This window comes from Pimephales promelas, chromosome 15 (assembly GCF_988280905.1).
Source record: "Pimephales promelas chromosome 15, fPimPro1.hap1.1, whole genome shotgun sequence".
In the NCBI taxonomy this organism is placed as follows: domain Eukaryota; kingdom Metazoa; phylum Chordata; class Actinopteri; order Cypriniformes; family Leuciscidae; genus Pimephales; species Pimephales promelas.
Genome location: NC_142783.1, coordinates 33,557,663 through 33,584,118, shown reverse-complemented (window position 1 = coordinate 33,584,118; position 26,456 = coordinate 33,557,663). Strand labels below are relative to the sequence as shown.

Below are 26,456 nucleotides of genomic sequence, written 5' to 3'. Positions count from 1 at the left end.
TAATTTGTTAAGGCAGAATGTATACAACTAAATTCAATGGAAATCAATGGCACCCGGTGGCTATTTTTGGTACTACGCCTAAACAAAATCACATGGGAACATCAATTTTTGTGATATCAACTTCAAATTTGGAACATAACTTGATAAGATTTATGGCTTTGATTTTATAGAAATTTTAGAGTAAAAAATATTTTGTAAAATATATATTTTATATAAAATAAAAAATATATAGTACAGTATATTTGATTTACTATAAATTTAAACTTCCATAACTTTTTCATACTTTCATTTTTTGAAGTGTTTTCACTTCAGCAATATTCTGCTGAGTGTTTTCTTTAAAACAAGACCAAACTTGGGTATATATTCCAAAGCATTCTTAAATTACAACCATTTAAGTTTGAATAGTGTATTTTAACCCCCATTCTCAAAAGGGGGGGTGACAGCTAAGGGGTTAAGAAATAAATGAATTCTAATTTTACTGGACTGTGTGGAAATATAACAAGATTTTAAAGGGATAGTTTGCACAATATATCGAGTCAACGTCTATTACTGTGGGACTTCCAGTGAATGCAGAATTACATCTGTCCTCCACACACACTTCAGAAGACTCGCTGCATGAAGCGTTTTAGGGTGTTTTTTGGAGCTTGACAGCACACATCCCCATCATTAGCATGGAAAAGAGCAGTGTTCATTCTTTCTCCATTTGTTTTCCACAGAAGAAAGAAAAACAAACAGGTCTGCAACATCATGGGGCTAAGTAAATGCAGAAGCCAAAGCCACATCACACACACACACTCAGCCTGGAGTATCAGGACGCGTTACGCCAACAAAGGTCAGGCGAACACACATGGAAGCCAAAACACACAGAGCGGGTGATGTAAACTAGAGGAACAGCGCTGTACCCCGCTGGATTCGCATATTCAACATGCTACCGGTTTCCATTTCCATTTAACAAATTCCTTGATAATGAATCCCACATGCGCTAATAAATGACTTTGAGGATCGCACACTGGCTTCAGCAGCTGGATCCGCTGGAACGCTCGCGTGGTTTACTAACAGTTCACGATCTTCGGCGTAACACATGTGACATCTATTACTGTGCAGCTCAGACTGCTTTTATTGTGCCTTTGAGTGTGTGGTGGCAAAACCAAGTCGAATGACATGACACGAGGACCCGAAGACGCTATATGGCTATCTGGGTTTGAGACATTCAATGCAAGTCTACAGTATGGGCCTTTTCTTTACAGGAACATCTTGTTGGTTAATCAGACTGTTTGTTTATCAACCAATGAGCCACACTAACAAACGCTGTCCTTACAGACGACGCACTTTCCATCCGAGACCATGTGATTATAGCTTCAAGACTTCAACACAAGACGATATTGGAATTTAATGTAGACAAATACTCAGCTACATTTAGGTTCAGATGGATCAGGATCAGGACACTATTGGACATGCAGTGTAATTCACAAGGCCTCTTGTAGGAATGAATTAGAACATCACGAAATTGACGAAAGTTAAGGCCTCATCCGCCAATAGGCTTAGTTTGCATCAAAGCCATGAACATGATCACTTGCATTTGATTGAGTCGCAATTGCGAGAAAAAAAAGACAGAATTGAGACTCTTAATCTCACAATTATGAGATCTTACGACTTTATATCAATCAATTCTGACTTTATAAACTCACAATTCTGACGTTATAACACGATTATAAAGTCAGACTTTATATCTCGCAATTCTGACTTAATCTCACAATTATGACTTTTTTCCTCACAATTGCGAGTTTATATCAATCAATTCTGACTTTACCACACAATTCTGACTTTATATTTCGCAATTCTGACTTTATATCTCACAATTCTGACTTTATATTTCGCAATTCTGACTTTATATCTCGAGATTCTGACTTAATATCAATCAATTCTGACTTTACATCTAACAATTCTGACTTTATATCTCACAATTCTGACTTTATATCTCACGATTCTGACTTTATATCTCGCAATTCTGACTTTATATCTCACAATTCTGACTTTATATCTCACAATTCTGACTTTATATCTCAATTCTGACTTAATATCTCACAATTCTGACTTTATATCTCGCAATTCTGACTTTATATCTCACAATTCTGACTTTATATCTCGCAATTCTGACTTAATATCTCACAATTCTGACTTTATATCTCGCAATTCTGACTTAATATCAATCAATTCTGACTATATTTTGCAATTCTGACTTTATATCTCGCAATTCTGACTTTATATAACGCAATTCTGACTTTATATCTCACAATTCTGACTTTATATCTCACAATTCTGACTTTATATCTCACAATTCTGACTTTATATCTCACAATTCTGACTTTATATCTCGCAATTCTGACTTTATATCTCGCGATTCTGACTTTATATCTCACAATTCTGACTTTATATCTCACAATTCTGACTTTATATCTCACAATTCTGACTTTATATCTCGCAATTCTGACTTAATATCTCACAATTCTGACTTTATATCTCGCGATTCTGACTTTATATTTCACAATTCTGACTTTATATCTCGCAATTCTGACTTAATATCAATCAATTCTGACTTTATATCTCGCAATTCTGACTTAATATCAATCAATTCTGACTATATTTTGCAATTCTGACTTTATATCTCGCAATTCTGACTTTATATAACGCAATTCTAACTATATCTCGCAATTCTGACTTTATATGGGAAAGAATTTATATTATAAAGTTCTGACTTTATAGCACAATTGCAATTTTATATCAGTTAATTCTGACTTTATAACATGTAATTGCGACTTTAATATCAATCAATTCTGACTTTATATTTCGCAATTCTGACTTTATATCAATCAATTCTGACTATTTCTCACAATTTTGACTTTATAACACGCAATTCTGACTTTATAACACGCAATTGCGACTTTTATATCTTGCAATGGTGAGAAAAAAAGTCGCAATTATTTTTTTTATTCTGTGGCAGACACAAGCTTCTATTATAAATGCAGACATCTATATAGTCTGTTTTGCCAACTTTTAGCTGTACACTAGCATGCATAGATGAGCACAAAACAAACTAAAAGCCATACAACTCAATTTTAACGGACTTTACATGTTAAAAATGAACAGATATTTGACTAAACTAATGATCAGAAGTTTGTGGTGTCAGTAAGACTTTTATATTCAGTTGAGGCTGCTTTTTTGTGAATAAAAAAATACAGAAAAATCTGTAATATTGTGAAATAATATTACAATTCAAAATAACAGTTTTCTAACTGTAATTTACTCCTGTGATCAAAGCTGAATTTCCAGCATCATTACTCACATCATCCTTCAGACATCACTCTAATATGATGATCGGATGCTCAAGAAACATTTCTGATTATTATCAGTGAAACATTTGTGTGGAAATGTGATGCATCTTATCACACTCTAAAAAATGCTGGGTTGATTTAACCCAATTTTGGGTAAAATATGGACAAACCCAGCCATTGGGTTACATTTTTAAATTACATTTTTTAACCCAATGGCTGGGTATGTCCATATTTTACCCAAAATTGGGTTAAAACAACCCAGCATTTTTTAGAGTGCAGGATTCAACACTTCAAAAGAACAGCATTTATTTAAAATAGAATCTTTTGTAATATTACAAATGTCTTTACTGTCACTTTTGATCAATTTAATGCACACTTGCTGAATAAAAGTATTAATATCTTTAAAAAATCTATACACATGCTGACCCCAGGCTTTTCAGCAATAAATGAATAAGTCTTGAAGTCTGTTCCCTACTTTGGATGAGTCTCTTTTCCCTCACTCAGAGATGAACAGGAACTGAACGCGAGAGACGAAGCTCCAGCCAATCACGTCTCCGCTGCGTTGACTTCACGTCTTCACTATCTTCAAGCAAGCTTTGTTTGCTCACAGCTGAGGATTCAGATGAAAAGAGAGATTATCGGACTCTAGCGTTGCCATTTTACACACAAAGAATGATCTGTTGTCTAACAGTGGTTTTCCTGTTGGAGAAGGTTTACACGCTTCCAAAGGCACATTTCATGGAACAGTTAACAAGGTCAAAGCATCCCATCAACGAACACGATACTAAACAAAACAGGGCCCGTCTGACGCTGGGCTTCTCCATTCAGACGGCCGAGGGATTTTAAACTGCCCTCCACACATTCACAGAAAGCAACATGTACTGCGAGACCTCACAAACACTTCACTTTCTCCTGTGGAAGTACTTCCATGTGTCCAAATACAAAGCAAAAGTCACGTAAGCTGTAAGTGAAACACTCTTTGCTTTCGTACAGAAGAAAGTGGAACCATTAGAGAGGCAAACAAGAGCTTCTCGGGTGTCTTCTGGTTTATTTGTGTAAGGTTTTAATGCTATTGCATGGATATGCTGGTCTGCCTTGAAAAATAAGCAAGCCTGTAATTGGTTTCGAGTTCGCCTGGAGTCAAGAGGACAAACTCGAACAAAAATAATGCATTCAAATAACCAGAACAAAATTAAGAGGTAACAGTTTTACAGCAATACTACACATACACATTGTATGGCAAAACAAAGAACACACTAAACTTGTATTAAAATATTAAGCAAAAATATTAAGTAATTGTACAGTAATGCATCTTGGTAGCATTTGCTGTATACTGTAAAAAAAAGAAAATTCACTGTGGAGTAAATTCACAAGAAAATACTATTTCAGTGTGCCTCATTAGAAAAAAAAGGTTTAATGAGATTATAGACTCAATTTTAAAGAACCCTTTATGGCAAATGGTTATATATATATAAGAAGAAATGATGGCATAATGCTTCCAATGTTTAATGGGTTATTTCAGTTTTTTACCAGTGATAAAGTATAACTATGGGCTGTTTAATTAAAGGAATGTAATCAAAATAAAAAAAGGAATTAAAAAAAGGAATTAATTAAAACTATAATTGGAACCCCTTAAGGGTTTGAAGTGAAACTCTTGCAGTTTCTCTGTAGCCTAATTTTTCATAACATTTCTGAGTGAAAATTGTTTCAAAATAAATCCTACACCAATTTTTTTTTCAGTGCACTGAATTTTATTTAGATTACAAATAAATTAAAAACTAAAGAGCCAGTCACATTACAGTAATGAGAATTTAGAGGGAAATATACGGAAGCGTATATTGCATTCACTGTTTTTCTGAATTAACAAGTTCATTATCTCAGAATTACGAGATAATTTTTCATGTAAAAAAAGTTTTTGCTCTGTTTTTCTGACTTAACGAGTTAATTATCTCGAGATGATTTTTCATGGAAAAACGTTTTTGCTCTGTTTTTCTGAATTAACGAGTTAATTATTTCAGAATTACGAGACAATTTTTGATGGAAAAAAGTTTTCGCTCTGTTTTTCTGAATTAACGAGTTAATTTTCTCAGAATTACGAGATAATTTTTGATGGAAAAAAGTTTGCTCTGTTTTTCTGAATTAACAAGTTAATTATCTCAGAATTACGAGATAATTTTTCATGTAAAAAAAGTTTTTGCTCTGTTTTTCTGAATTAACGAGTTAATTATCTCAGAATTACGAGATAATTTTTCATGTAAAAAAGTTTTTGCTCTGTTTTTCTGAATTAACAACTTAATTATCTCAGAATTACGAACGAGTTAATTATTTCGAGATCATTTTTCAATGAAAAAAAAAGTTTTGCTCTGTTTTTCTGAATTAATGACTTGATTATCTAAAACATGAGTAACTCATTAATTCAGAAAAACAGAGCAAAAACATTTTTTCCATGAAAAATTAACTCGTTAATTAAAAAAAAAAACAGAGCAAAAACATTTTTTTACATGAAAAATTAACTCGTTAATTCAGAAAAACAGAGTACCTACATTTTTTTTCTTCAAGTGAATGCAATACGCTTCCATAGAAATGTGCTTAATTGACTTTGAAAACTGGCTTTGTGTTCTTTATGCAAAATAGGGCACCTGACCTTCTTATTTATTTTTCTTTTAATTGTGGGATAAACTATCATCCTGGTTCCATTAAACAAATATTGTACTAGTTCTGCTCATTATATTGATGATAACACTCTTCACTCAAACCAAACTAGCCTTTTAAGTGCTGTTATTGCCCTACTTTTCCCTCCCTTTCTTTTCTCCACTAAATTTCACTCACGTTGGAGAAGCACAGGAACACAAAGAGGAGAAAGGGACATGCAGGGGGACAGTATCGGGGGACTCTAATGTAGAGAAGTTCAAGTGTGAAAGGCCCCGCACCTGGTCCCGCGACATAAAGAGCCACATTCATCTCACTGACGCTTTACAAATGTCAGCGAACACAAAAGCCTATCGTTTCGGTCTCATGTACATCATACACAGCTTTTTTTTCTTGCATAGTATGACGTTACTGAGTGGACGCAGATACACACCAGCAGCAGAAAGAGCTGCGATCGATTGAGTCGAAACTGAAGCAGATCCAACAAAAAAAGGGTTTAATTGAGTGGACGTAGACGCTGCCAGATCACGAAATGTGTCTAATTGACACAGAAGCGTTGTGCCAGGAAATTCACAGCTAACAGATTGTGGTTCGTGGAAAAAAAGAGGAAAGCATGACTTTGGAATCAACACCGTGAAGCTTTTCCTGCTACAAAAAATAGCTTTGCGTCCCAATTTGGTCACCATGCCAAGTCAGAAGACATATTTTGTTAAAGGGTTAGTTCACCCTAAAATTAAAATGATGTCATTAATGACTCACCACTCTAAAAAATACTGGGTTGTTTCAACCCAAATTTGGGTCAAATATGGACAAACCCAAATGCTGGGTTAAAAATGTCTTTTACAGTTGAAAGTGAAAGTTGAAGTTGGGTTAAAATTTTAAATTACATTTTAACCCAACATTTGGGTTTGTCCATATTTGACCCAAATTTGGGTTAAGACAACCCAGCATTGTTTAGAGTGTACACTCTAAAAAATGCTGGGTTGTTTTAACCCAATTTTGGGTCAAATATGGACAAACCCGAAATGTTGGGTTAAAAATGTAATGTAAAAATTTAACCCAATGGCTGGGTTAGTCCATATTTGACCCAAAGTTGGGTTAAAACAACCCAGCATTTTTTAGAGTGTAATAATAATATAATATAACCTTGACTTAATTTTCTTACGTCTCGTGAAAAAGATCAGTCATATTAAGTTTTTATCTCTGGAAACCCCGCCAAACTGAAAATGCCAGTTGAACAATTTTCATATGTATTTCATTACTTTAGTACACTCTAAAAAATGCTGGGTTGTTTTAACCCAATTTTGGGTCAAATATGGACAAACCCAAATGCTGGGTTAAAAAAATTTCCTTTACAGTTGAAAGTGAAAGTTGAAGTTGGGTTAAAATTTTAAATTACATTTTAACCCAACATTTGGGTTTGTCCATATTTGACCCAAATTTGGGTTAAGACAACCCAGCATTGTTTAGAGTGTAATAATAATAATATAATATAACCTTGACTTAATTTTCTTACGTCTCGTGAGAAAGATCAGTCATATTAAGTTTTTATCTCTGGAAACCCCGCCAAACTGAAAATGCCAGTTGAACAATTTTCATATGCATTTCATTACTTTAGTCACTCTAAAAAATGCTGGGTTGTTTTAACCCAATTTTGGGTCAAATATGGACAAACCCAAATGCTGGGTTAAAAAATGTCATTTACAGTTGAAAGTGAAAGTTGAACTTGGGTTAAAATTTTAAATTACATTTTAACCCAACATTTGGGTTTTTCCATATTTGACCCAAATTTGGGTTAAGACAACCCAGCATTGTTTAGAGTGTAATAATAATAATATAATATAACCTTGACTTAATTTTCTTACGTCTCGTGAGAAAGATCAGTCATATTAAGTTTTTATCTCTGGAAACCCCGCCAAACTGAAAATGCCAGTTGAACAATTTTCATATGCATTTCATTACTTTAGTACACTCTAAAAAATGCTGGGTTGTTTTAACCCAATTTTGGGTCAAATATGGACAAACCCAAATGCTGGGTTAAAAAATGTCATTTACAGTTGAAAGTGAAAGTTGAAGTTGGGTTAAAATTTTAAATTACATTTTTAACCCAACATTTGAATTCGTCCATATTTGACCCAAAGTTGGGTTAAGACAACCCAGCATTGTTTAGAGTGTAATAATATAATATAACCTTGACTTAATTTTCTTACGTCTCGTGAGAAAGATCAGTCATATTAAGTTTTTATCTCTGGAAACCCCGCCAAACTGAAAATGCCAGTTGAACAATTTTCATATGTATTTCATTACTTTAGTACACTCTAAAAAATGCTGGGTTGTTTTAACCCAAATTTGGGTCAAATATGGACAAACCCAAATGCTGGGTTAAAAAATGTCTTTTACAGTTGAAAGTGAAAGTTGAAGTTGGGTTAAAATTTTAAATTACATTTTAACCCAACATTTGGGTTTGTCCATATTTGACCCAAATTTGGGTTAAGACAACCCAGCATTGTTTAGAGTGTAATAATAATATAATATAACCTTGACTTAATTTTCTTACGTCTCGTGAGAAAGATCAGTCATATTAAGTTTTTATCTCTGGAAACCCCGCCAAACTGAAAATGCCAGTTGAACAATTTTCATATGCATTTCATTACTTTAGTACACTCTAAAAAATGCTGGGTTGTTTTAACCCAATTTTGGGTCAAATATGGACAAACCCAAATGCTGGGTTAAAAAATGTCATTTACAGTTGAAAGTGAAAGTTGAAGTTGGGTTAAAATTTTAAATTACATTTTTAACCCAACATTTGAATTCGTCCATATTTGACCCAAAGTTGGGTTAAGACAACCCAGCATTGTTTAGAGTGTAATAATATAATATAACCTTGACTTAATTTTCTTACGTCTCGTGAGAAAGATCAGTCATATTAAGTTTTTATCTCTGGAAACCCCGCCAAACTGAAAATGCCAGTTGAACAATTTTCATATGTATTTCATTACTTTAGTACACTCTAAAAAATGCTGGGTTGTTTTAACCCAAATTTGGGTCAAATATGGACAAACCCAAATGCTGGGTTAAAAAATGTCTTTTACAGTTGAAAGTGAAAGTTGAAGTTGGGTTAAAATTTTAAATTACATTTTAACCCAACATTTGGGTTTGTCCATATTTGACCCAAATTTGGGTTAAGACAACCCAGCATTGTTTAGAGTGTAATAATAATATAATATAACCTTGACTTAATTTTCTTACGTCTCGTGAGAAAGATCAGTCATATTAAGTTTTTATCTCTGGAAACCCCGCCAAACTGAAAATGCCAGTTGAACAATTTTCATATGCATTTTTAATTACTTTAGTACACTCTAAAAAATGCTGGGTTGTTTTAACCCAAATTTGGGTCAAATATGGACAAACCCAAATGCTGGGTTAAAAAATGTCTTTTACAGTTGAAAGTGAAAGTTGAAGTTGGGTTAAAATTTTAAATTACATTTTAACCCAACATTTGGGTTTGTCCATATTTGACCCAAATTTGGGTTAAGACAACCAAGCATTGTTTAGAGTGTAATAATAATATAATATAACCTTGACTTAATTTTCTTACGTCTCGTGAGAAAGATCAGTCATATTAAGTTTTTATCTCTGGAAACCCCGCCAAACTGAAAATGCCAGTTGAACAATTTTCATATGCATTTCATTACTTTAGTACACTCTAAAAAATGCTGGGTTGTTTTAACCCAATTTTGGGTCAAATATGGACAAACCCAAATGCTGGGTTAAAAAATGTCATTTACAGTTGAAAGTGAAAGTTGAAGTTGGGTTAAAATTTTAAATTACATTTTAACCCAACATTTGGGTTTGTCCATATTTGACCCAAATTTGGGTTAAGACAACCAAGCATTGTTTAGAGTGTAATAATAATATAATATAACCTTGACTTAATTTTCTTACGTCTCGTGAGAAAGATCAGTCATATTAAGTTTTTATCTCTGGAAACCCCGCCAAACTGAAAATGCCAGTTGAACAATTTTCATATGCATTTTTAATTACTTTAGTACACTCTAAAAAATGCTGGGTTGTTTTAACCCAAATTTGGGTCAAATATGGACAAACCCAAATGCTGGGTTAAAAAATGTCATTTACAGTTGAAAGTGAAAGTTGAAGTTGGGTTAAAATTTTAAATTACATTTTAACCCAACATTTGGGTTTTTCCATATTTGACCCAAATTTGGGTTAAGACAACCCAGCATTGTTTAGAGTGTAATAATAATATAATATAACCTTGACTTAATTTTCTTACGTCTCGTGAGAAAGATCAGTCATATTAAGTTTTTATCTCTGGAAACCCCGCCAAACTGAAAATGCCAGTTGAACAATTTTCATATGCATTTCATTACTTTAGTACACTCTAAAAAATGCTGGGTTGTTTTAACCCAATTTTGGGTCAAATATGGACAAACCCAAATGCTGGGTTAAAAAATGTCTTTTACAGTTGAAAGTGAAAGTTGAAGTTGGGTTAAAATTTTAAATTACATTTTAACCCAACATTTGGGTTTGTCCATATTTGACCCAAATTTGGGTTAAGACAACCCAGCATTGTTTAGAGTGTAATAATAATAATATAATATAACCTTGACTTCATTTTCTTTCGTCTCGTGAGAAAGATCAGTCATATTAAGTTTTTATCTCTGGAAACCCCGCCAAACTGAAAATGCCAGTTGAACAATTTTCATATGCATTTCATTACTTTAGTACACTCTAAAAAATGCTGGGTTGTTTTAACCCAATTTTGGGTCAAATATGGACAAACCCAGCCATTGGGTTACATTTTTAACCTAATGTTTGAATTCGTCCATATTTGACCCAAAGTTGGGTTAAAACAACCCAGCATTTTTTTTTAGAGTGTATTAGGGCTATTTATGGGGGATGGACACTGTGATAAACTGATGATAAACTTCCCTTCAAACCTCTCTCCTAAAGCCTTCATTCACAGATCTGTCAGCGGTCAGTAACACAATCTAATCTGATTTGATGAGAAGAGCCACAATGGAAGGCTAAGAGGAAATTGATTTAACAAGTCCACTCGAAGTATGAGTAATAAATCTCAAAGGCCTCCGGAAGTGGCTAATCCCAACACACACGCTAATGACTGAGCTCTGACTGCATCAAAGACCCACATCAGGACATATCCCGCACACCTCACGCCTGCGGTCCGTGAAGCGAGAGGGACTCCTGTGAGTGACATATGATGTTATGATGGGTCAAGACAACAAACATGCCACTCAGACGTAAATCATTTCACTGAATATTGTTGTGAGTCATGACATGTATTTGAAGTCTTGTTAACTCCGTGTCAACACACACAAGCAAGATTTATATTTATTGCTGGGTTTTTGTTGTCATTACATTGATAAATGATCTTTTCCTGAAATATTTAAGCCTGAATTTTACAATTTATGTATTTGAATTGTATATAAAATTTCCATAACTATGTGATGCATATTTGTCACTAATAATGCATTAATGGTTTCTGTAATAAAACTAATAAACTAAATGTGTTTTAAATGCACAATAACCAGTTTTATTTATTTATCGTCAATGTTGGGTGTTGCTAATTATTTAATTAAGTTAATTACTGTGATTTAATTTAATTAAAGGATTGCATTTTTTAATTACAATTACCTCTGGTGCAACTGCATTAAATACTGAATAAAACAATAGTGGATTTGACATAAACATTTAACGTGTAATATTAAAATGAATTTTTTTTTTTTAATGTAACCTTTTTCCTTTAAGCAGTTTCATGTTTATCCTTGTAACTGGTCAAGGTTGATAAGGAATTTATAAAGTAATTAGTAATAATGAATACATTTTCAGAGAGCATAATTATTAGTAATCTAATTACACTTAAAGATGTACAGTAATTAGTAGCTAATAACACTGTTTCTCATCAATTATTATAATTATCATCATTTATTTGAACTAAATATGGCTTGTTCCACAGCTATATTTTAATCAAACTTTTTTTACCCAAATAAATGTAAGTGTTTTTTTTTTTTCAATGAACAGGTTTATGCTGATTTTAAGCAATAATGTGCATTTTTGAAAATATGATTATTTAGATAACATCATGCAAATAGTTATTAATAAACTATGACATGATTTTCTGACCCATTTCATTTAAGCATGACTGACAAATTATGTCATATTATATTATATTATATTATATTTGGAAAACAAAAGCAAATAAAAAATATTTCATCAAATTAAACAACTAGTTTGGCTATCAGTGGAGAATTTTTTATATCTATAAAGTATATATTTATGACATTAAAATATGTTTACAAAACAGTAATCAGATGCTGAATGATGGGGGGATGATGGATGATAGATATATGGATGATGGATGGATGATGGGGGGATGATGAATGATGGATAGATGGATGATGGAGGGATGATGGATGGATGGAGGGATGATGGATAGATGGATGATGGATGATGGGGGGATGATGGATGATGGATGATGGGGGGATGATTGATGGATGGATGGATGGAGGGATGATTGATGGATGGATGGATGGATGGATGGAGGGATCGATGGATTGATGGATGAATGCATGGAGGGATGGATGGAGGGATGATTGATGGATGGAGGGATCGATGGATTGATGGATGAATGCATGGAGGGATGGATGGAGGGATGATTGATGGATGGAGGGATCGATGGATTGATGGATGAATGCATGGAGGGATGGATGGAGGGATGATTGATGGATGGATGGAGGAATCGATGGATTGATGGATGAATACATGGAGGGATGGATGTACGATAGATGGATGGATCGATGGAGGGATGGATGAATGCATGGAGGGATGAATGGATGAATGATATATAGAGGGATGATTGATGGATGGGTGATGGAGGGATGGATGGGTGATAGTTGATGGATGGATGGATGAACGATAGATGGATGGATGATGGATGGATCGATGGAGGGATGGATTGATGGATGAATGCATGGAGGGATGGATGGAGGGATGAATGCATGGAGGGATGAATGGATGAATGATATATAGAGGGATGATTGATGGATGGAGGGATGGATGGATGATGGGTGATGGATGGATGGATGAAGGATATATGGAGGGATGGATGAAGGATAGATGGATATGTAACCATTTGTCAAAACAAAGCCAAATGAACAAAAAAAAATGTATAAAAATCAACATTAAATTCGCACAGAAAATTTAAAATCTTGTGTAAAATAACTGAATTAGCTGTGATTATGATACTGTATACAGTATATTCATAAATATAATTTATTTCCCAGTTTAAGGCGTGCAGGAAACCCAGTTTGATCAGCGCACAGTTGGTTCTGAAGCCAATCGTTCTCAACAGAACCCGAGAGAAGCAGCAGAAGCGGTTTGAAGCAGACACAGGTACTCATTCAGAGCCTCAGACAAACAGGCCTTGTGGTTCTCCATCTCCACAGTCACACTGCCAAAACACAAATGAGCCCGAACGCGCACCTGCAGCTCCAGACGTCCAGCAATTACAGCAGCAGTCCTCCAACAAACCCTCTCCGTGGCCTTTCAGAGCCTTTCACCTTTAGCAGTGAACATAAACTAATTACATTCCTCCTGCAGCGGAAGCCTCGGGAACGCCGTGAATGGGAATCGCCATTGACGACTTAATTAGCGTTCGCCGATGTGGAGCGTGTAATTCCACTGGACTTGTTCTGGTGAATAACCTCTCATTATCTCAGTTCTCCTGCTGAACATGGCACTCGCTGGGATGGAGGGACATTCATATTGCTGAAAACGTCAGCTGGGAGTCCCGCTCCTCCGGCAGACACAATGAGGGCCATTGTCGGGTGTCACTTAGCCATCATTTCGGCCCGTCAAAACAGCTTCTGTTTCAGCAGCGACGTGTTAATGGGCCTCGGCTGGGTGTGAGAGCGTTCCGAGCCACACACATCAGATGGAGGTCACAGGTTAACACACACTCTCTGATTCGGGTGGCTGGGATTTTCGCAACCTTTCCTCCGAAACGGAAGCCGGGGAGGGAAAAGCAACGGGGCTGATAATGTGATATAATTAGTCCGGGAGTTTGTAGGTCAGGATCATCACGGGCCAACACCGGGACAGTGAATGGGCACAGATGGGACACCTGGAGCCCGGCGGGGGTCATCGGCCCGGCAGGTGGAGCGCGTGAGAGGGTTCCTTCATTAAAGACCCCGGGACGCTCTGACAAAAACTCTCAGCACAAATGCACTGAAAAAAAATATTCTTGGTATTTTTATCTAAATGTTACGGAGGCGTATTGCATTCACTTGAAGAAAAAAATCTACTCTGTTTTTCTGAATTAACGAGTTAATTTTTCATGAGAAATTTTTTTTTGCTCTGTTTTTCTGAATTAATGAGTTAATTTTTCATGAGAAAATTTTTTTTGCTCTGTTTTTCTGAATTAACGAGTTCATTTTTCATGAGAAAAAAAAATTTTGCTCTGTTTTTCTGAATTAATGAGTTAATTTTTCATGAGAAATTTTTTTTTATCTGTTTTTCTGAATTAATGAGTTAATTTTTCATGAGAAAAATTTTTTTGTTCTGTTTTTCTGAATTAACGAGTTAATTTTTCATGAGAAAAAAAGTTTTTGCTCTGTTTTTCTGAATTAATGAGTTAATTTTTCATGAGAAAAAAATTTTTTTGCTCTGTTTTTCTGAATTAACGAGTTATTTTTTCATGAGAACATTTTTTTGCTGTTTTTCTGAATTAATGAGTTAATTTTTCATGAGAAAAAAGTTTTTGCTCTGTTTTTCTGAATTAACGAGTTAATTTTTCATGAGAATTTTTTTTGCTGTTTTTTTGAATTAATGAGTTAATTTTTCATGAGAAAAAAAAACTTGTTAATTCAGAAAAACAGAGCAAAAACTTTTTTTCTCATGAAAAATTAACTCATTAATTCAGAAAAACAGAGCAAAATATTTTTTTTTTCTCATGAAAAATTAACTCATTAATTCAGAAAAACAGAGCAAATTTTTTTTCTCATGAAAAATTAAGTCATTAATTCAGAATAACAGAGCAAATTTTTTTTCTCATGAAAAATTAACTTGTTAATTCAGAAAAACAGAGCAAAAACTTTTTTTCTCATGAAAAATTAACTCATTAATTCAGAAAAACAGAGCAAATTTTTTTTTCTCATGAAAAATTAACTCGTTAATTCAGAAAAACAGAGTAGATTTTTTTTCTTCAAGTGAATGCAATACGCCTCCGTAAAATGTTGATTGACATTGAGATATACAGTACTGGTCAAATTTTTTTTTTTTTTTTTTAAAAGGTTGCGTTTATTTAATCAAAAATACAGTGAAAACCGGGATACAGAGAAATAATATTGCAATCTAAATGATCAGGTTTCTGTTGTGATATACTTTAAACTGTTATTTATTCCTGTGATTTTCAGCATCATTACTCCAGTCTTTAGTGTCGCCTTCAGAAATCATTCTAATATGATGATTTGATGCTCAAGAAACATTGGTAATTATTGTTAATGTTAAACACAGTTGTGCTGATTAATATTTGTGTGGAAACTGTGATTTGTTTCAGGATTCTTTGATGAAAGAACATAATTTATTACAAATTGAATTAAACAAAATTGCAAAATCTTACTTAAACCAAACTTTAGAATGGCAGTGAATCATTATTTCCTAACAAAAAGGCAGCTACAACTGTTTTCAACATTGATAATAATAATAAATGACCTAATAAGATCAATTTAAAGATTTATAAGATCAATTTCTGAAAGATCATGTGACACTGAAGACTGGAGTAATGATGCGGAAAATACAGCTTTGATCACAGGAATAAATTACAGTTTACAATCACAACAGAAACCATGCAGTTAATTGGAAATATAATACTATTTCACAATATTATTGTTTTTTTCCTTGGTGAGATTAAGAGACTAGGCTACTTCCAAAAACCTTAATGTGCGCACGTGTGTGAGGAATGAAGCGGAGTGGCCGTTACACCTCAGGTGTTCATTATTTTTGCAATAATTCAACAGCCCGTAGTCAATTATGCGTATAATTTCTTACGGATCTCATGCCAAGCCTCCTCCGATGACCGTTGCTCATTCCAAAACGTAATTTTAGAACTTGTGACGGAGACTTAAGTCACTGATAGCAGTTATTAATTTAAAGTTATTTAAGAGAGAGAGAGAGTTTACCTCAGTCTGTGAATTACCTCAGTCTGAATCTTTGCGTCTCTCAACAGTGTTCGGCACCAGCGTCTACTAATAGCGAAACTGTTTAACTGCACCTCACTAGTGAGAAACGTCATGTAACTACTTTACTGAGGAAACACGATTGGTCGTTTTTTATGGAAGCTTGTTTTAGCCATAGAATGAAAAATAAAAAAGGTAATTGCGAATTTTATCTCGCGATTCTGACTTTAAATCTCGCAATTCTGAGAAGTAAAGTCAGAATTGCGAGATTTAAACTCAGAATCGCGAGATTTAAAGTCACAATAGCGAGATATAAAGTCAGAATTGATTGATATAAAGTCAGAATTGCGTGATATAAAGTCGCAATTGCGAGATATAAAGTCAGAATTGTAAGATATAAAGTCGCAATTGCGAGATATAAAGTCAGAATTGCATGATAAAGTCACAATTGCGAGATATAAAGTCAGAATTGCATGATAAAGTCGCAATTGCGAGATATAAAGTCAGAATTGCGAGATATAAAGTCAGAATTGCATGATAGAAAGTCGCAATTGCGAGATATAAAGTCAGAATTGCATGATAGAAAGTCGCAATTGCGAGATATAAAGTCAGAATTGCGAGATATAAAGTCAGAATCGCGTGATAGAAAGTCGCAATTGCGAAATATAAAGTCAGAATTGCGTGATATAAAGTCGCAATTGCGTGATATAAAGTCAGAATTGCGAGATATAAAGTCAGAATCGCGTGATAGAAAGTCGCAATTGCGAGATATAAAGTCAGAATTGCGAGATATAAAGTCGCAATTGCGAGATATAAAGTCAGAATTGCGAGATATAAAGTCGCAATTGCGAGATATAAAGTCAGAATTGCGAGATATAAAGTCAGAATTGCGAGATATAAAGTCAGAATTGCGAGATATAAAGTCAGAATTGCGAGATATAAAGTCAGAATTGCATGATAGAAAGTCGCAATTGCGAGATATAAAGTCAGAATTGCGAGATATAAAGTCAGAATTGCAAGATATAAAGTCAGAATCGCGTGATATAAAGTCGCAATTACGAGATATAAAGTCAGAATTGCGAGATATAAAGTCGCAATTGCGTGATATAAAGTCAGAATTGCGTGATATAAAGTCAGAATTGCGTGATATAAAGTCGCAATTGCGTGATATAAAGTCAGAAATGTGAGATATAAACTATTCTGAGGGGGGAAAAAGTTCGTATTTTTTCCCCTTAGAATTAGCCTGATAACTCGCAAAGTTTATCAGTTTTATATCTCAAAATTCTGAGTTTATATCTCAAAATTCTGAGAAAAGATGTCAGACTTTCGACATTTAAACTCGCAATTATGTGTTATAAAATCAGAATTGCGAGATGTAAACTCGCAATTGTGAGAAAAAAAGTCAGAATTGTGAGATAAAAAGTCGCACTTCTGTCTTTTTTTCTCAGAATTGCAACTTTATATCACGCAATTCTGACTTTATATCACGCAATTCTGACTTTATATCACGCAATTCTGACTTTATATCACGCAATTCTGACTTTATATCACGCAATTCTGACTTTATATCACGCAATTCTGACTTTATATCACGCAATTCTGACTTTATATCACGCAATTCTGACTTTATATCACGCAATTCTGACTTTATAACAAGCAATTTTGACTTTATAACACGCAATTCTGACTTTATAACATGCAATTGTGTGATAAAAAGTCGCAATTATTTTTTTCTTTTTTTTTTATTCAATGGCGGAAACAAGCTTCCATAGTTTTTAACCTATTGTTTTGTTTATTTGCTCGGTAAGTGTTGTGGGTTTTAGGTCTGTGGGCTGTAAACTGTCACTGCAATCAATTTGGCTAAGTGATTTGGATTCTGCGGGCCTGTTGAATGCTCATTCTGATTGGTTGACTTGACGAACGTTCTGGGTGTTCATTTTTTTTCAGAAAAACGCGCGACTTTAAAGTAGTTCCAGGCAGGTCTTGACCGCATTACAGTTTCATATCACTTCGCCAAAGGATTTCAGAGAAATCTAAGGAACTATATTTCAACGCTTTTGCGTTCTCTCCCAAATCTTTTGAGTTGTTTGCGAGCAAATGCAAAGTTTCTCAGGGAACTCAAACGTTTTTTTTTTTATTTATGGCCCTTTAGGGGCTCCGTAGATTTCTCTGAAATTCTTCAATCATGTTGCTTCTCAAGTGAAAATATCTCTAAACATAATTAACTGTGTTGGAAAGCAAGACTTTTAGGGTAAGAATATGATTTTTTGCAGTGTTAGTATAACCTCAAGACGTTTTATATCCATTTGTTCAGATGCATCGCCTTTGAGAGGAGATTTAGTCAATAACAGTACAGAAATCTCACGTGAAGCACGAAGCAGGTATGAATGCATGTCAGTTACTATGTGTTAACCCCCATAATTACAGACCGATTAAACCAGGTTTGTGTTCAGACTTGTCCTGGTCTTTGAACTTTACTCGTCATCTACAGTTCAAACCCGCCAGCTTTGATCTAAAAAATAGAGTTTCGAGGAGTGGAGAAATTAATGATATAAATGTCAGCAGGTGTTTGGGTCGGTTTACCTGCCAGGATGGAAAATAGATGCCGTTACATTTGCATGATGAAGGTCAAAGAAATCCACACTTCCAAATGATTCATAAAAGTGTGCGATCGTCTAATTATTTTTTAGAAAGGCAAATCAATTAAATTGAGGATTAAAACAGTTTACCATCAGACTCTTTGTTAACCACATAGGCTATTAATACCCAGAAGATGTTAGAAAACGCATAGCAACGCCCTGGCAACCACTCATAACATGATGGTGGCACATATAGCGCAATCAAACAACACCTGTAATTCCTTCACATCAACACCAACACACACACGGGCGAGTGACGCATGTACACAATTTCCCACGAGATTATAACAGACATACCCAACCTGATCACACTAAATACGTCTCTATAGCACGCAGTGTGTTTATCGTGCAATATATACGTGAAAATTAGTTGTTGTTTTTTTAGGATGTGTGCTATAGAGATGCATTTGTAGTTAATTTATTTGATTAGGATAAACCCCTTGAGATGCAACATCTCGTTTTCGAGGGGGTCCTAAAGTACATCACAGCCATCACAAAAGAACACCAATCAAATAAACAAACAAACAAAAAAACAACAACAATTACACATATTGGACAAACAAGTACATACAGAACAAAAAAACGAAATATGCAGAACTTTATAACCACTAGATCAAATTGGCAGAAATACATTGCATATAGTGTATATATATATAAGCATTTTGTGTCAGCATCATACATTACAAGAGCAGTCAGTCATAAAGTAAGAAGACAAGTTATGCTTAAACATCCCAAATGAAATGATGGATCTAATATCGGAAGGTAAAATATTCCAGTCTAAAGTGGCTTTAAACATTTACGTGAGAACAGGCTGACATACCATAGCATTAGAGACAAAAACATGTTTTGATGATGCATTGACTCAACATTTAAATTTGGAATTTTTCATTTTGAACGGAAAAAAGGTTACATATAATAGCGAAACTTTAAATTGAGTAAAAGTCCATGTTTTGGGATGCACCTGTAGCTCACCTGAAACAGGACCTGATGTTTATATGCAGACCTGTTGCATACACCGCAGGTCACGACCCTGGTTCAATTTGTTTATTCACTTCTCGTTGTTGTTCGAGTTCAATGGACTGATGTGGAGTGACATTAGAGTTCACTGTAACGAACATCCCATGAATATTTAAACGGCGTTTATTAGCCCGACAGCACCAGGTACAATGCATGACTGGAAAAAAAAGAAAAAAAATCCATAATCCTTTCTAATACCCGCAGTCATTGTCTTTTACAATGGTAAATGACTGAATATGGCGAGAACAATGGTGTCATATCTTCAGACGGTGATGGCAGAGGTCAAGTGGATATGGTTACCGTATGTCCTCTGGGACAGGAAATGAGATCTGTCATAGACCGGATGACTTTCAAAAATGCAGTTCAGATAAAAGGCCGTGGACAGTATTAGCTTGAGGAAATTGTACCACCTTAAGGACTATTTATTACACTGAATGTGCATTTGTTGGCTTTCATCTCGATATATTCTGCAGAACTTTATGAATTTAAAAATGAACATGCTTGTGTTGGAATATAATTTTGCCTATACATGCATAAAGCAGATTTTCAGAAATGTATGCCAATAACACTTCAACTTTATCTATATAACTTTTGAAATGTTGATTTGTGTAATTCAATCAAATAAAAAACCAACGTACACTATAAAACAAGCAAATCCAACATGCAATCCATTGGTTTACTTACTGATGTTTGTGCTGTTGTTTTCCCTCCAAAATGATGTCACTTCCTGGATGATGATGTTATTGAGGAAATGGGTTCTACAAAAGATTAACAGAACTGAAAGTGAGTTTGAGAACAAAAATTAAAACTATTTTATTTGAAACATTTATATCACAGAAAGAGAAAAAGGAATATATCTTAATATGTTTTTCTTTTTAATGTAGAAAAATATTTTATCCAGTCTACATATATAATGAGAGCATGAATTGTAGGTGTTTTTCTAAATTAAAAACATTTATCCGTACTAATACATTTGGAACACACACAAGTGGCTGACTGACATCAAGAAGTATGCATTTATATGTTGCGGGTACAACCACGTCATTGGAATCGGAAACTAAGATGTGATTTGTGTAAAGTTTTGCCTAAACTAATAATGAACTGCATGCTTTGACATTTGAGCATCGCTGCTGATGTCATGAGCACGGCTTTCCTCAAAGAAGCCCTGAGCGATGCAAAATACCCAGAGCAATGTCTTTCAACTCATTATAGTGGCCCTAAAGTGTGTTTGGACACTTAAGCATTAATATGGCGAAATTTGATTGAACTGCAAAATATCAAAGCAAATGTCATTTATTTTTAAGTAAGTTAATTGCCTTCTTTAAAGGGATAGTTCACCCAAAAATGACAATTCGGTCATCATTCACTCACCCTCAAGTTGTGACAAACCTGTATGAGTTTCATTCTCTGCTGAATGAAGATGTTTTTAGCTTAATCTACAATTAATCTCTGTATCTAAACTTTAAGGGCATCATAGCTCCAAAAGACAAGGTGCATGCTTTCATGAACACCTCGATTTGGCCTGAGCTCAAGCTCCTCTCTTCACCACAAACGTCACTATAACAGAAACCCTTCATATTGAACACATCCTCTCATGCTCATCTTGCACAAAAACACTCAATTTTAGAATTTATTATCCAAATCCAGTCCCATACAAAGCATGCTGCAGTTTTCAGCAGCACTCAAAGTTATTAATGGGCATCGATGGCTCCACGAAGAACCTTTAACATCCGTCACTCTTAAAAATAAAGTTTCCAAAAGACGGATTTTTGCTGCAATACCAAAAGAACCATTTTTTTCGTTCCCCAAAGAACCGTTCAGTCTTTTTCTCATTGTGAAAAACATTAAGAGACTTTTTCAATGATGAAGAACCTTTAGTAGAACAGAAAATAACGTTAAATGTTATCCATGGAGCAACCAATGCCAAAAAGATGCCATTTCAGAAAACAATAACACAAAGTCAAAATTGTATAGCAAGAATTGTGTAAAGGATATTTTAAGAATTACATATAAAATTCTGGTAACGCTTAGGTTTCATGTATAGCAATAACATTTGTTACACTCAGGTTGTTTTAACCCAATTTTGGGTCAAATATGGACAAACTCAAACATTGGGTTAAAAATGTAATTTAAAAATGTAACCCAATGGCTCAAATGTAACTGCAATACCAAAATAACCATTTTTTCGTTCCCCAAAGAACCTTTCAGTCTTTTTCTCATTGTGAAAAACATTTTAATATTCTAAAGAGACTTTTTCAATGATGAAGAACCTTTAGTAGAACAGAAAATAACGTTAAAATGTTATCCATGGAGCAACCAATGCCAAAAAGATGCCATTTCAGAAAACAATTACACAAAGTCAAAATTGTATAGCAAGAATTGTGTAAAGGATATTTTAAGAATTACATATAAAATTCTGGTAACGCTTAGGTTTCATGTATTAACTAACAACGCGCAATAACATTTGTTACACTCAGGTTGTTTTAACCCAATTTTGGCTCAAATATGGACAAACTCAAACATTGGGTTAAAAATGTAACCCAATGGCTCAAATGTAACCCAAAAACTCTTAAAAATAAAGTTTCCAAAAGATGGATTTTTGCTGCAATACCAAAAGAACCATTTTTTCGTTCCCCAAAGAACCTTTCAGTCTTTTTCTCATTGTGAAAAACATTTTAATATTCTAAAGAGACTTTTTCAATGATGAAGAACCTTTAGTAGAACAGAAAATAACATTAAATGTTATCCATGCCAAAAAGATACCCTTTAATTTTAAAAGAACCTTTAGATTTTCTTTTAAGATCTTCTTTGGCACCTTTTTGCAAGCTTTATTTTAAAGACATGTCCTGTATAGCCTAAGTGAACAAATCTTTTGGTCCAACCTACCGCATATCATTTATAAAATATCACTATTACTGTCCCTGCAATTTAGTATTTGAAAAACTAAACGCATATTAATTTAACTTCACTTAGAGAGCAGATTTTTTTTATTGCACACAGAAAAAATCGGTGAAATTCTCCCCCCGCAGCATATACGTCTTAAATAAACAGTTTACATCATGGAAATGGTTCTTTAGGGTCATTTTCTGCGGTGGCTCATCAAACAGGAAGGGCTTACGCCCAGCCAATAATTACCAGCTAAAATACTTCCTCGGAAAAGACATCAGCGGTGTTTGATATTTCCTTTTACAGGCAGCCGCGGGTGAGGCTCTCAGCTCTGTAGGCTGGTGGAGCGAGGCCTACACAAACAGATCTTATCGCCACCGGCGCGCACTCTTTCATCAGGATGTTGCGGCCGCTATGGAACACATTTATACTAACCAGCGAGTTTCAGACATTTTTATTGGTCTGGATCTTAGAGTCGTCTCTACGACCCAGGCTTCTCTTCTGAAGGAAGTGTTGCGGTTACTCCAGCCACAATAAAGAAACTCAGTAAATATATGGAATTAGCTAAGTGTGACACATGTAAGCTTTGCTCCTCTAAACCCCAATGTAGTGAACAATAGAAATGCGTTTGTTTTCAGATAAAGAAATCAGATTTAAAACTCGACTTCAGAGCTAAAGGGTTTGCTCAAATAACTAACTCAAAGTATGAGCAGAAGTACTATTTTTGTCATGTTATTGATCTCACAAACCTATGTCTGTTTATAAATCTGCATTTTCCTGCAGCTGATACAGAGCATGGCGTAGGTCAAGAGAAACAGCAAGGTCATGAATTTGAACTGATTAAAAAAATGCCACATGTAGCCTTTGTAAATGCATGCAATTTACTGTAGCACCCCTTGTGGTCGTGCAGAGATTGCAACATGTGCTTGCGTTGCATGATAAAATTGCACTTGGATCATTTCAGAAAACAATAACACAAAGTCAAAATTGTATAGCAAGAATTGTGTAAAGGATATTTTAAGAATTACATATAAAACTCTGGTAAGGCTTAGGTTTCATTTGTTAACATTATGTATTAACTAACAATGAACAATACATTTGTTACACTCGGGTTGTTTTAACCCAATTTTGGGTCAAATATGGACAAACTCAAACATTGGGTTAAAAACGTAATCCGATGGCTCAAATGTAACCCAAAATTGGGTTAAAACAACCCAGCATTTTTTAGAGATAATTTACAGCATTTTTCTAAGTGTAAGTTAATAAAAATACAGCTGTTTGTTCATGTCAGTTCACAGTGCATTAACTACTGTAATGTCAACAGATTTTTGAAACATATTAGAAAATGTTGAAATGAACATTAACTAAGATTAATAAAAGCTGTAGAAGTGCAGTTCATTATTAGTTCATATTAACTAATAAAACCGTGAAAAACAGCCCGTTTTTCATGATCATCTCCCACTCAGGAAAACTAAAATATGAAAACCAGAAACCTTGACGAACCTTATATGATTCAAGAGAGCGTTATTGCCATATACAAGTATACAGATGAGGTGAACACTCTTAGAAGAAAAGGTTCTATCAGCGCTACGTATTTAGAACCCCTAAAAGGTTCTATACACTCTTAAAAAAGGGTTCCTCTGGGTTCTTGGCCAATAGAACCTTTTACCAAAAAAAAAATGGTTCTATGTAGAACCATTTTGGAGTTCCATATATGAAGCGGGGGATGGAACCATTTCTGGTTCTAAATAGAACCATTTCTTCTAAGAGTGTGGTGTTTCTCCAAGACAAAGTTCAAATTGACACAACAAAGAGAGAGTGCAAAAGCTGAATTCAGGAGGTGGAGAATAAACCTATATAATAGTTTCTCCAGCACAATGGCTGGCCCTTCACTCATCATGTAGACCCAGCTGGCCAAGAGATTGTTTCCCTCTATGAAACATGGCATCTCATAATCCCGTTTCGCTCATGGAGAGCAGTAAATTAAACTGTGGGATCAAGATGGGCGTTCATTCATTCCGCTTGTGTGGTAGACGCTCTCTCTCTATAACTTTCTTTTTATTGCCCATGGTGAAGGGTGGAGTGTGACTGGCAGGTGTGATAAGTCAGCGTACCAGGGGCATGTGAAACAGAGAATATAGTGGAGTAACAGGAAAGCAGTCATCTGACAGCTTGACAATAGCGTCCAGCCCTGGAGGACACCAGACCTGCGCTGAGCACACACAATAGAGCCAGAACCTCTCCCTTCAACTGGTGACAAGATACCGTAATGGGAAGGTAATCATCGAAGAAAAGCGCCATCAAATATTCAAAAGCTGCCGCGGCATGGGGTTGATTAAATATCGAGTCCTCTGTTCCGCTGTCATGCTCGCGCGGGTCCCGCGGTCTCGGCCTGTTGTCAAGCTCGAAGGCATGCGAGACTTTCCCACCGCCCGGCTTGGCCTCTCCAAACTGTGCTCGTCCAGAACCCGTTGTTAATGGACTTATCTGGTGCCACAAAACAGCCTTCTTTCATGGTGGCTCACTGCCTCTGAGAATGACTGTGGGCTTGTTCGGGATCATGTCTCAACAACAGCGTCGTTCTATATGCAAAGATTTGCTTAAATTCTACACATTGTCCAGGCCGGTCAAAAGTCAACAATATAAATCTGTAAACAGCATCATAAATGAAATTATCATTATATACACTCACATAAAGGATTATTAGGAACACCTGTTCAATTTCTCATGAATGCCATGCGAAAATTGCTTGGTCAGAGGAGAATGGGCCGACTGATTCAAGATGATAGAAGAGCAACTTTGACTGAAATAACCACTCGTTACAACCGAGGTATGCAGCAAAGCATTTGAGAAGCCACAACACGCACAACCTTGAGGCGGATGGGCTAAAACCCCACCGGGTACCACTCATCTCCACTACAAAGAGGAAAAAGAGGCTACAATTTGCAAGAGCTCACCAAAATTGGACAGTTGAAGACTGGAGAAATGTTGCCTGGTCTGATGAGTCTCGATTTCTGTTGAGACATTCGTGAGAACATGGATCCATCATGCCTTGTTTCCACTGTGCAGGCTGGTGGTGGTGGTGTAATGGTGTGGGGGATGTTTTCTTGGCACACTTTAGTGCCAACTGGGCATCGTTTAAATGCCACGGCCTACCTGAGCATTGTTTCTGACCATGTCCACCCCTTTATGGCCACCATGTCCCCATCCTCTGATGGCTACTTCCAGCAGGATAATGCACCATGTCACAAAGCTGGAATCATTTCAAATTGGTTTCTTGAACATGTCAATGAGTTGACTGTACTAAAATGGCCGCCACAGTCACCAGATCTCAACCCAATAGAGCATCTTTGGGATGTGGTGGAACGAGAGCTTCATGCCCTGGATGTGCATCCCACAAATCTCCATCAACTGCAAGATGCTATCCTATCAATATGGGCCAACATTTCTAAAGAATGTATTAACTTCCACAAGGTTTCAAAGCACAGCTTTAAAAGTAATAATCGCTATAGGCAAATAAAGACCTAGCACCCATATAGCAATTTTCTTTTAGAAAACTGACCATAGAAGAAGACTTGTGCTAATATGCACTATATACCACCCCTTGTGGCAACTCTGGAAATACAATATATATATATATGCATTTAAAAAGGAACAATAGATGATTCAATATCTTAGATGAGCATAACTAAAATTATATTCTAGAGATTTCAATA

General features: G+C 35.2%; 1 long non-coding RNA gene across 2 annotated transcripts in view; it reads right to left on the bottom strand.

The window, feature by feature from the left end:
* LOC120464137 (uncharacterized) overlaps nt 1-26,456 on the bottom strand; it is a 49,477-nt gene that overhangs the window by 6,000 nt on the left and 17,021 nt on the right. Inside the window, exons 2-4 of one of the 2 annotated variants that reach the window (XR_005618607.2) lie at nt 20,539-20,612; nt 19,810-20,011; nt 3,808-3,942 (exon numbers count right to left, since the gene is read on the bottom strand). This is a non-coding gene — a long non-coding RNA (uncharacterized LOC120464137). The remainder of the gene's footprint in view (nt 1-3,807; nt 3,943-19,809; nt 20,012-20,538; nt 20,613-26,456) is intronic. The other variant, XR_016146613.1, reaches the window with a different exon arrangement.